The sequence below is a fragment of the Primulina tabacum genome, chromosome 2 (assembly GCF_025594145.1).
Source record: "Primulina tabacum isolate GXHZ01 chromosome 2, ASM2559414v2, whole genome shotgun sequence".
Lineage (NCBI taxonomy): Eukaryota > Viridiplantae > Streptophyta > Magnoliopsida > Lamiales > Gesneriaceae > Primulina > Primulina tabacum.
Window position 1 is genome coordinate 23,334,478 of NC_134551.1, and position 9,548 is coordinate 23,344,025.

Genomic DNA, 9,548 nt, shown 5'->3' on the forward strand with positions numbered 1-9,548 from the left:
AACATGAGTGCTGCTGCATGCATGAGAATCAGACATATTGAAATATTTTTGAACTGATATTGCATCACATTTTTATCACTATCATCTTATTTATAGGAAAATGACGTTGGAGAAGCTGAAGAGTCTCAAGTTAATCAATGTGTCTTTCACATTTACCAAGGACTTTAAGTTATCAGTTGTTCATTGTCAACTGACATCAGTTTGAATTCTATTAATAGTTGTTTAAATAGTCCCAGTTCATGATCAACTTATGACAGTTAGTCTCTCATCAGTTCATTTGTTTACATATCACAGCTGATGAAATATATCATTTGCAGAAAAACAGAGTTAAAACCAGATAAATATTTCATTACTTATAAATGTTGGTCTGGATTACATCATCATACTTCTCATCCACAACAATTATCCAAAATTTCAGCCAAACAGATAGAGAAGAAGGAGCAGTCATGAGAAAGCTGTGAGAATGAGCTATGCGCCTCAGGATCTTCAATTCCTTGCGGAGCATCAGCTGATACATGTGACCGTCCTTGAAGACGTCCACCCACACAGCAATATTCAAGTGCTTTCGCACTTGATTCAGTTCTGCCACCAATTCAGAAGTGGTGGCCTCCCCAGAGTTGTATAAGAGCTCAAGCTCCTGCAATCGCTCCCAGTAATGCAGATCCTGGCCTCCACAAAAAGGGAGAAAGACTTGAGTCACCCGTATCAGACATTTTTTATCTTGAATATTTTGGATGATATGTCTAAAACTAATTGAGCCATTTCTATTTATAGTAGAATATCAAGAAAGCTGAAGAGTCGTCAACGTTTCAGCAAAACTAATAACCTCTCTGACTCTTAAAATTATTTTGTAGCACTACTTTAATTATTATATGCACCAATTTAGGGGGAATGTCAGTTTTTAAGACGTTAACTGAGAAGATAATCGTTTGTGAATTCTCAACTGACTTGAATCAGTTTTCCAACTGATCGTTCAGCTTGAAAATTTTACAAATCTTCTAACATAAATTAACCAATTAAAAACTTATTATATTCCAAATAAAATGAGGTGACTAAATTTTTATGACGTGGCATATTTTAAAACCGCTCATTATTATATACACACGATTACAGCACACGTGTACACATTTTTATTCAAAATTTTTCCCGGGCTGACACGTGTCCAGAATTTGAACAGTCACGAACAAAAGCATTTTGCCCGCTTCACTTCAGTTCTATTCTTCACAATTACAATCAGTTTCTAAGAGTATACAAATTTCAGAACTTATTCTCTTCAATTTGCAGATCACTACACTTTCCGAAATGGCAAACCAGATCCCAGCCCATATCTTGAATGCGATGGTCATCGATTTTAACTCGGTTCTATCGATTCAAGAAGCAGACGTTAAGAATGTATTTCTAAAGCTTGAGTCGGCAGGTCTCAGGATGTTCTTGGGACAATCTTCTCAGAAGATATATCTCAAGGAGGTCAATGAATTCTATCGAAAGGGATTTATCACTGCTAATGACACTATCTCTGTGACTATCAATGATCAGTTGCTACTCCTTTCTGAAGAAGCTTTCGGAGAAATCTTCTCTTTGCCAACTGATGGTTATGTCAGCTTTTCTGAAGTAAAAACTCATGACATTGAAGAAATGCAGTCTCGACTATCTGCTGATGGACGGAAAATCAAGGTTTCCGATCCAAAGAAGGAACTGAAACCAGAAATTCAGTTGTTAGCTGATATCGTGGCAAAGGGAATATTAGCAAAAGCCGGTTCTTATGCTGCTCTTACACTCGAAAAATTCCAGGTAATGACCATAATCATGGGTGAAAAGAAAGAAAATTGGAGATATATTCTTTTTAACATCTTGAAGAATATGCTCAAGTCATCCAAACAGTCATGTGGCTTCGCCATCCAAATCAGTTATCTGTTAAAAATGAAGGGTTTGGTAGCTGAAAATGCTGAAACATCATCAAAATTCAAGGTATTTACTATCAAAAACACCTTGCCATCAAAAACCAAAATAGAGGTTGAGCCATCACTAGTCAAGAAGGTCAAAACAGCAAAAAGGAAACTGATTCTCAGTGAATCAGATTCAGAGAAAACTCCTTCCCCTAAGCTTGTCAAGAGACCAAGTACTCAAAGAACCAAACCAATAACCACAGTGGAAGTCATTCCACCTGAGAAAATTATTCAATATGCTGCTCAACAGCCCATTCAGGCTATCCCTTTGCAAGTAGTCTCACCTGATGATTCAGTTACCAAAGCAAAGACACCAGCTAAGGTAAGAGCTCCCTTGACTCGTGTAAATCGCCCTACCATCCTGCCTAGAGCCAGATCTAAAGGTGTAATATTAAGGGAACCAGTGCACTCCACACATTCTGGAATGGATCTTCCTCACATTCTCTCAACTGACAAAGGAAAAGGCAAGCTGGTTGAAGAACCCCGGCCATCCAATGTCATTCAAACACACATTGACCTAGTTTGGGAACAGGTCAATGCATTTGCCACATCACAATTAAAATCTTTTGATTGTTGGAAAAGTTTCAGAACAGAAATCTTTGCCAAAGAACTGAAGCATAGATCTCAACTGAAAAAGTTCATCAAGCTAGAAGCAATTGTGATGAAAGTAGTCAAAGCTGCTACAATTCCACAGGCATTAGAAAGGCAGAAATATTTCTTTAATCAGATTCGCGTCAAAAAGCTAACAAGAATGGTAGCAAAGCTGAAGTCCAACTACAATCCCACAAGTCCAACTGCATACAATGAAAGAGCTATGTTCACTCAACTGGACACAGATCTTAGTAGTCTGCAGAGTGAAATCAGATTTTGGGAAGAAGATCAGGAACTAGTTCTTCATGACAAACCCCAGAACTCAAATATTGAAAAAGATTTATCCTCCTCTCCACAAAAAGAACCATCTCCACAACAGGCAACTGAAAAGCCAGTTCAGGAAATATCTCAATCCTCTCAGACAGAACATCAGCTATATTCTGAAGCAGAACTATCCTTGGCAAACATTGATGAAATCATTCAAGCTGTTACCTTGGAAGCTCAGCTAGAGGAAATACAATATGACTCAATTACCCATTCAGCTGAACAACCAGAGCAAGACATTAAGATATCATCTGAAGCACCAGCTGAGTCACTTATTGCTGAAAAATTTATATCAGCTCAAACTGAAGCACCAGTTCAGCCAAAAATTTCTGCTGAACAAGATATTCAAACTGATAAACAAGCAAAACCCTCAGAACAAGAAACTGCTGAACATGTAGAAGGTCAGTTGCTCACTGAATCAAAGGAGCAAGAACAAATTTCAGTTAATTCTCCACAGGAGGCCCCTATGTATGAACCATCCATCTCCATCATTCAGCCAGACAGTCCATTTCTTGATCAAAAGCAACGTTCATCATCTCAAATTCAAGAAAACATTCCAGCTCAGCCTATGGCTGCAACAATGGAAACTAATCAAGCATTAGTTCTTTTTGGACAAACATCGAAGCATTCAGAAACTCCCAGCCAGCGACCTCCAATTCAATCCACAGAAATGGATGTTGTTCTTGAAGAAATCCAGAACATACAGTACAATATGCAGCAGATGCTCGCTGAAATCAAGAAAATTCAATTCGAACAACTGTCTCATACTGTCAAATTAGATTCTTCGACTGAATTTGACTCGGCGAAACTAAACGCTCTTCAAGCCAACATGGACTCTCTTAGCAGAACTGTGCATGAAATAAAGAAGGGGCTAGTTAACTCACTCTTTACAACTCAGGATGAAATCAGTCAGAGAGTTGAGCGACTGAAAACCTCTGTTTCAAATAAAATAGAATTGCTACAGACCTCCCTCACAACTGTTGCCTCAAGTATCTCATCAGATGTAAAACTTCTTTCAATTGACGTTCGAAAGTTATCAGACAAAATGGAGTTGTTTGACAAAAAGGGGGAAGAACAGCAGCTGAAGAATAATTAATTAGATTATCAGAATCAACTGATATAATATTCTCATATTTTATGTTATCTACAAGGAATCCAGTTATTTTATGATTCAGTTGCGTAATCTATTATCTACAAAGAGCTCAGTTATTCGATCTTAAATCACTTGGTTTTGTCAAACACCATAAAGGGGGAAATTGTTGGAAACTAGATTCTGGAGTTTGACAAAACATGAATCAATCGATTAACAAAATATGAATCAACTGATACGCGCAAGAAAATTCGGCAACTGAACTTATCAACTGAAATCAGCTGATACAATGATACAGAGTAAACTGATCAGTTAAAAAATTCAGCCGAATGCCTCAAAGTCTCTCAACTGAAGATGTCTCGGGAAAGAACAAAGAAGACATAACAGATTACAAGAGCACCGCACAACAACCAAGACTACTTAAAACAACGCATTCCGGACAAAGCAATTAAGACACCGAATTACAATAAATGAAGCAAAAAATATCGAAGGAATAATCAAGTGGAAACCAACGGATACAAAGATTCAAATTTATCTCAAGATTACCGTTGGAAAAGAAGAGTATAAATATGGCAGAAGAAAAAGAAGAAGTGACGATACATCACTCAAAACTTGCTATTACTCTGTCAAAATCTCAGCTCACTCTTACTTGATTTATTCATAGCAATCAAGGCTACAAGTTGAGCAAACTAGCACTCCGTAATATTTGTTAATTCAATAGTGCTAAGATCAGTTACGCACAGAGATCATTTTGTAATACTAAGAGTTTCAGTTTAGGCAGTGGGTAAGTCCTAACTGAAGTGGGTCTGTACAAGTGTTGTATTGGATCAAAGTCTTTTAGTGGAAATCCTATCCTTGTGATAGAAGGGGTGACGTAGGAGTAATTGAATTCTCCGAACATCCAGAAACAATCCTTGTGTATTTTAATTCAGTTCTGTATTCTATCTGTCAGTTAGTTACCTTCCGCAACTACCTCAGTTTAACTGATTGATATTGACCAACAAGATTCCGAGAATCAGTTTGTCACCAAACTGAACTCAAAAATTCGATAAGACCAATATTAATTGAGAGTGTTTATTCAACCCCCCCTTCTAAACACTCTTGACACGTCAATCGATCCTATCATTCATGAATCTCTCATAGATAGCCTCGGGCCCTGTCGGCGTGGTCGCCACAGCATGGTTCCCCGCAAACTGTGCGAAGAACTGAGTCATCCCAGCTAGCATCTAGGCATTCATGTCCGGTGGAGGTGGAGGTGGTAACTCTCTCTCCTGCCTCTGCTCCTCCCTGTCCTCTTGGCGAGGCTCATTATTTGTAGTACGCTCGAGAATGCGTCTAGGGGGCATACTGTTCCATACATAATCCATACGTAACCAACATACATAATTCCATAATTTATTTAAATTTAAATACTGAACAATAAAATAAATCTGGACGTAAAATATTTCATGAAAACATGCTGTTAAACAATTCATGCTTTGAATAAAATGCGTAAATGTAAAACTTACAGACCGAAGAGGTGACTTCATGAGCTTCTCGTGGTCAGTAGTAGCACAACCCTTTACAGAACCATTGCTCTGATACAAGTTATAATGGCCCGAAAATTCGTGTTGAAAATTTGCGGAAAAATTTAAAATTTTCTTTTTAAAATAATTAAAATGCCTCATTCACGAAATAAACTGATAATTCAAGTTTAATGTTCAAAATAGCAGCGGAAGAAATTATTGCTCACAAAATAACAAGTTAAAGTAATCCAACAACTGATAAAAATGTTTGAGCATAAAAATGGCAAATGCTGTAAATGAGGTCCTTGGGTTCCACTATTGCCGACCCAAGCTAGCTCACTGGTCCCCGCCCTCGGTCCCGACCTCATCAGTACCTAAAACAATCAAGTCTAGTGAGTCTAAAGACTCAGCATGCATATATCGTAAATAACGAGTAAATATTATAGTAAAATTGCATGGGATAAAAATATCATGTCATGAGTCATAACGTGAAAATAACTTATCATGAGCAATTATAATACGTGCATAACTGACTGAAAATCATAAGTGGAAATGTTTGCTCCATAGAGCCCTGTAATGAAATAGCATGTCATAAATTTTCTGTTGAGATTATGTTCTACGCAAGTGGCCCCTGCACTGAACTGAACTGAACTGAACTGACCAGTAACTGGCGACCGGGTGAAATAATAATCGTCTTATCAGACTAATGCCACAGTATACTGGGTGGAACTGAACTGAACTGACCGGTAACTGACGATCGGGTGATGCAATAATTCCATGATAGTGAAATGGCCACAAGCAATATCGCATAAATCTCAAAAATGAATATTTTATATTTTTATGCACGTAATATAATTAAATGGCATAATTAAATATCATGTATTATTTTACGACATGGATTGGATCGTTCCCAGGCTCGCTGCGACCTAAAATATAACGTGAAAATATGCAAATGATTTAACTTGACCAAACTATGTAATTAAATCTCAAAAAATGGCACCATTACGCCTAACGACTTCGTATTTAATCATGACTACGTGCCAACCCGAACCGACACCGAACCATCATATAATCATGATTAAAATACGCCTAAAATGATGAAATAATGCTCCTAAATTTACAGTACTCGAAATTTAGTGAAGGGAGGCCAAAAACATGAAACGCTCTTTCGAGAGTCATTTTAGCACCTTGAACCGTAAATTCTTGTACGACCTCAAAACTGATCCGAATCATAAACGGCCAAAAACATGACCTTTCTAACTCGATGAGGCACTGTCCACTCCAAGGCCATAGGCTAGAATCAAACCAAGTACTCAAACGAGCCTCCGAACCAACGCACCACTTGCTGTCCACAAAATACATCAGCCATGTCTTTGCTTCCTTGGGTCGTTTTCGAGACTACCGGCCATTGGCGCTATAAACACCAACCAGAGGCTCTTACCAACATCCTAGGGTATGGTTTGAACCATGGCTAAGGGCCTTAGGCCAGCCACAATTCTCACCGCACCCGAAACCAACCGAAAAATCCACCCGAGCACTTAATTCTGCGTGTGGGGTGTTGCGACGCTTCTTGCTGTCATGGACCATTCCAGTGGCCATTTGGTTGACCATGGCACGATCTAGACATCAAGGGGTATGGTGTGAATCGTGGATATGGGCCAGAGGCCAACCAAGATTCTCACCACCACCAAACTCGAAAGTTACACAAGCAGAATTCGAAAGGGGCGAAGGGGTTGTGCATGTGTTTTGATTTAAAAATTGATTCTGCCAAGGACCAAGCCTTAAAAAAGCGACTTGGTCACGTCTTAGACATGATAGGGAAGTTTTCTGACCATGGTTATATGCCCCTAGGGCAGCCAAGATCAGAAACTCCCTCCCTTGACAGCAACTATACAAATCGAGACTCAAAGGGACACATTTGGGGTGTTGCTGTCACATGCGAGTTTCCAGCGTGTATGGGACTGAACGAATGGACCAACATGGTCTTGACACACCCTAGTACATGTCTAGATGCAGCCTTGGGAGCCTGGACACGAGCCAACCTGTAACTCAACAAAAACAGCAAAAACCATGAGGCATAGAGTGAAGCCAACAAAATCTGCACTACTTTTTTTTTAAAAATGATTTGACAATATTTAGGTTTCTGCTTATTAAATCTTGCACGTGATATGTTTTAAAATATTAATATGACTTGATTGAAGAGTGAAAGGAAATATAAACATGCCTTGGTTCGTTTTGAATGGAAAACGAACGAATCGACGACGTGGTGCGGAGGAGACGGAGTGCACTTTTCTACCTAGTTTTCCTTCGACTTTCCTCTTGCTTTCTCTAACTTTCTCATGGTTTGTACACTGAATTGCTCTCATATTTTGGTGAGGAGGGAGAGGGGGAGATGGTTAGGACAGTGAGGGGAGGGATTGCAATATAAAAGGGATGGCAAGACCAAGTCTTGCTCTCTTTGAATTTGAAATGGTTGGATATTCAAAAATGATTGTTGGAGGGATAGATGGGGTGCAAATGACCGATTCTTCATGGCTAGATATAGGTTGATTATTAATTAAATGGTGATCAAAATGAAAGGATTATCCTACTAATAAATAACAAGGAAATGGTCAAAGGTGGTGAGTTGTCAAAGAATTGCTACATCACTAAGGGGGTGGCCGAAATTTGGTTAATAAATGGAGGGGAAATATTGCTTAGTTAGTGTATTTTAAACCTTTAGAGCCTTACCTATCCTTTAATAATTTAGTGAATTAACACATTAATTATGGAACCTAAATGAACTTATTTCCTACTTACCTCAAGTTACTTAAATAATTCCTTAAACCTCCTTATAACTTAAATTAACTTACTAGTTAGCTAAAATAAACTCTGGGAATGTTTTCTTAATTTTAAATTTTATCTCAAAACTCAAACTCCAGTCCGGCCTCACTGAAAAGATAAAAATTTAAACTACTGCATAAAATAATTAACTTTAAAGAAAAGTATTTAAATACTCATGCAATAAAATCATTTTAATTTAAAATACTAGAATTATGCATGGCTTATACGTAGTCTAATTTACGGGTTCTACAGAAACAGTATGATTGTGAACCTTTTCAAATGTTTGTTTACTCTATATATATCATTTGTGTTGGCTTACAGTTATAGTAATTGTAATAGTCATCCTTAGAATTTTGATTTTTGTAACTGAACTTCTTTAATGTCCAGGTTCTTGATTAGTTGAACTCTTCGGGCTATACACAATTCCAAACCGCTTTGCTTTGTTCTTAGGTTCAATCGGTTGGACATTTGGTTTAATTGGTTAAAATGATTCTTGTACCACTGTTGATTTCACAAAGTTAATGAATTTATCTTTGTGCTCATTCAACTTGAGCATGGTATCACTTACAGAGTTTTCATCAATGCAATTGAAGCCTAAACCAATTCTATCATTAACTGATTTTTGTATACTCTGTATTTCAGTCAGCGTGACTGATGACTTATTCCAAGCTTGAATCAACTCAGTTTGTTTTGAAATTTAAGTTTTAAACTGACGAATCAAAGATTGGCTATTGCTCATTTCAGCTTTTTTTTGGAAATCTCCCTTTTTAGACTCAACATTTCAACTGACTCGTCAGTTTCAGTTTTATTTTCTATGGGATTAGTTTGCTTTGTTTTAGCTTTTTCGAAGGAGCGAGCAAGCTTGTGATACTCATTCAACATGTCATGCAAATTGTCTATGAGTTCTTCTCGTGTAAAGTCAGTAGAGCTGAAGTCAAATACTTGTTTGCTTGTTGACTCCAGTTTTGCCTCATTTGCCATAAAGAATTTAACTTCTTCTTCATCGTCACTTGAACTAGCTGGGCTTTCAGAATCTGAATTTTCACTGTCAGTTTCCGCCCATTTGGTTTTTCTCTCTTCAACAATCAGAACTTCATGCTTCTTCTTGAATGATCTCTTATCATTCTTGTCTGTTCTCTTTTACTCAACTGATTTCTTTCCTTTATTATTTGAATGTTTGTTGTCCTTCTTTGATTTTGGACAATCAGCAATGAAAAGACCTTTCTTCCCACAGTTGAAGCAAGAGTTTGGTTCTTCGTTGGAATCGCT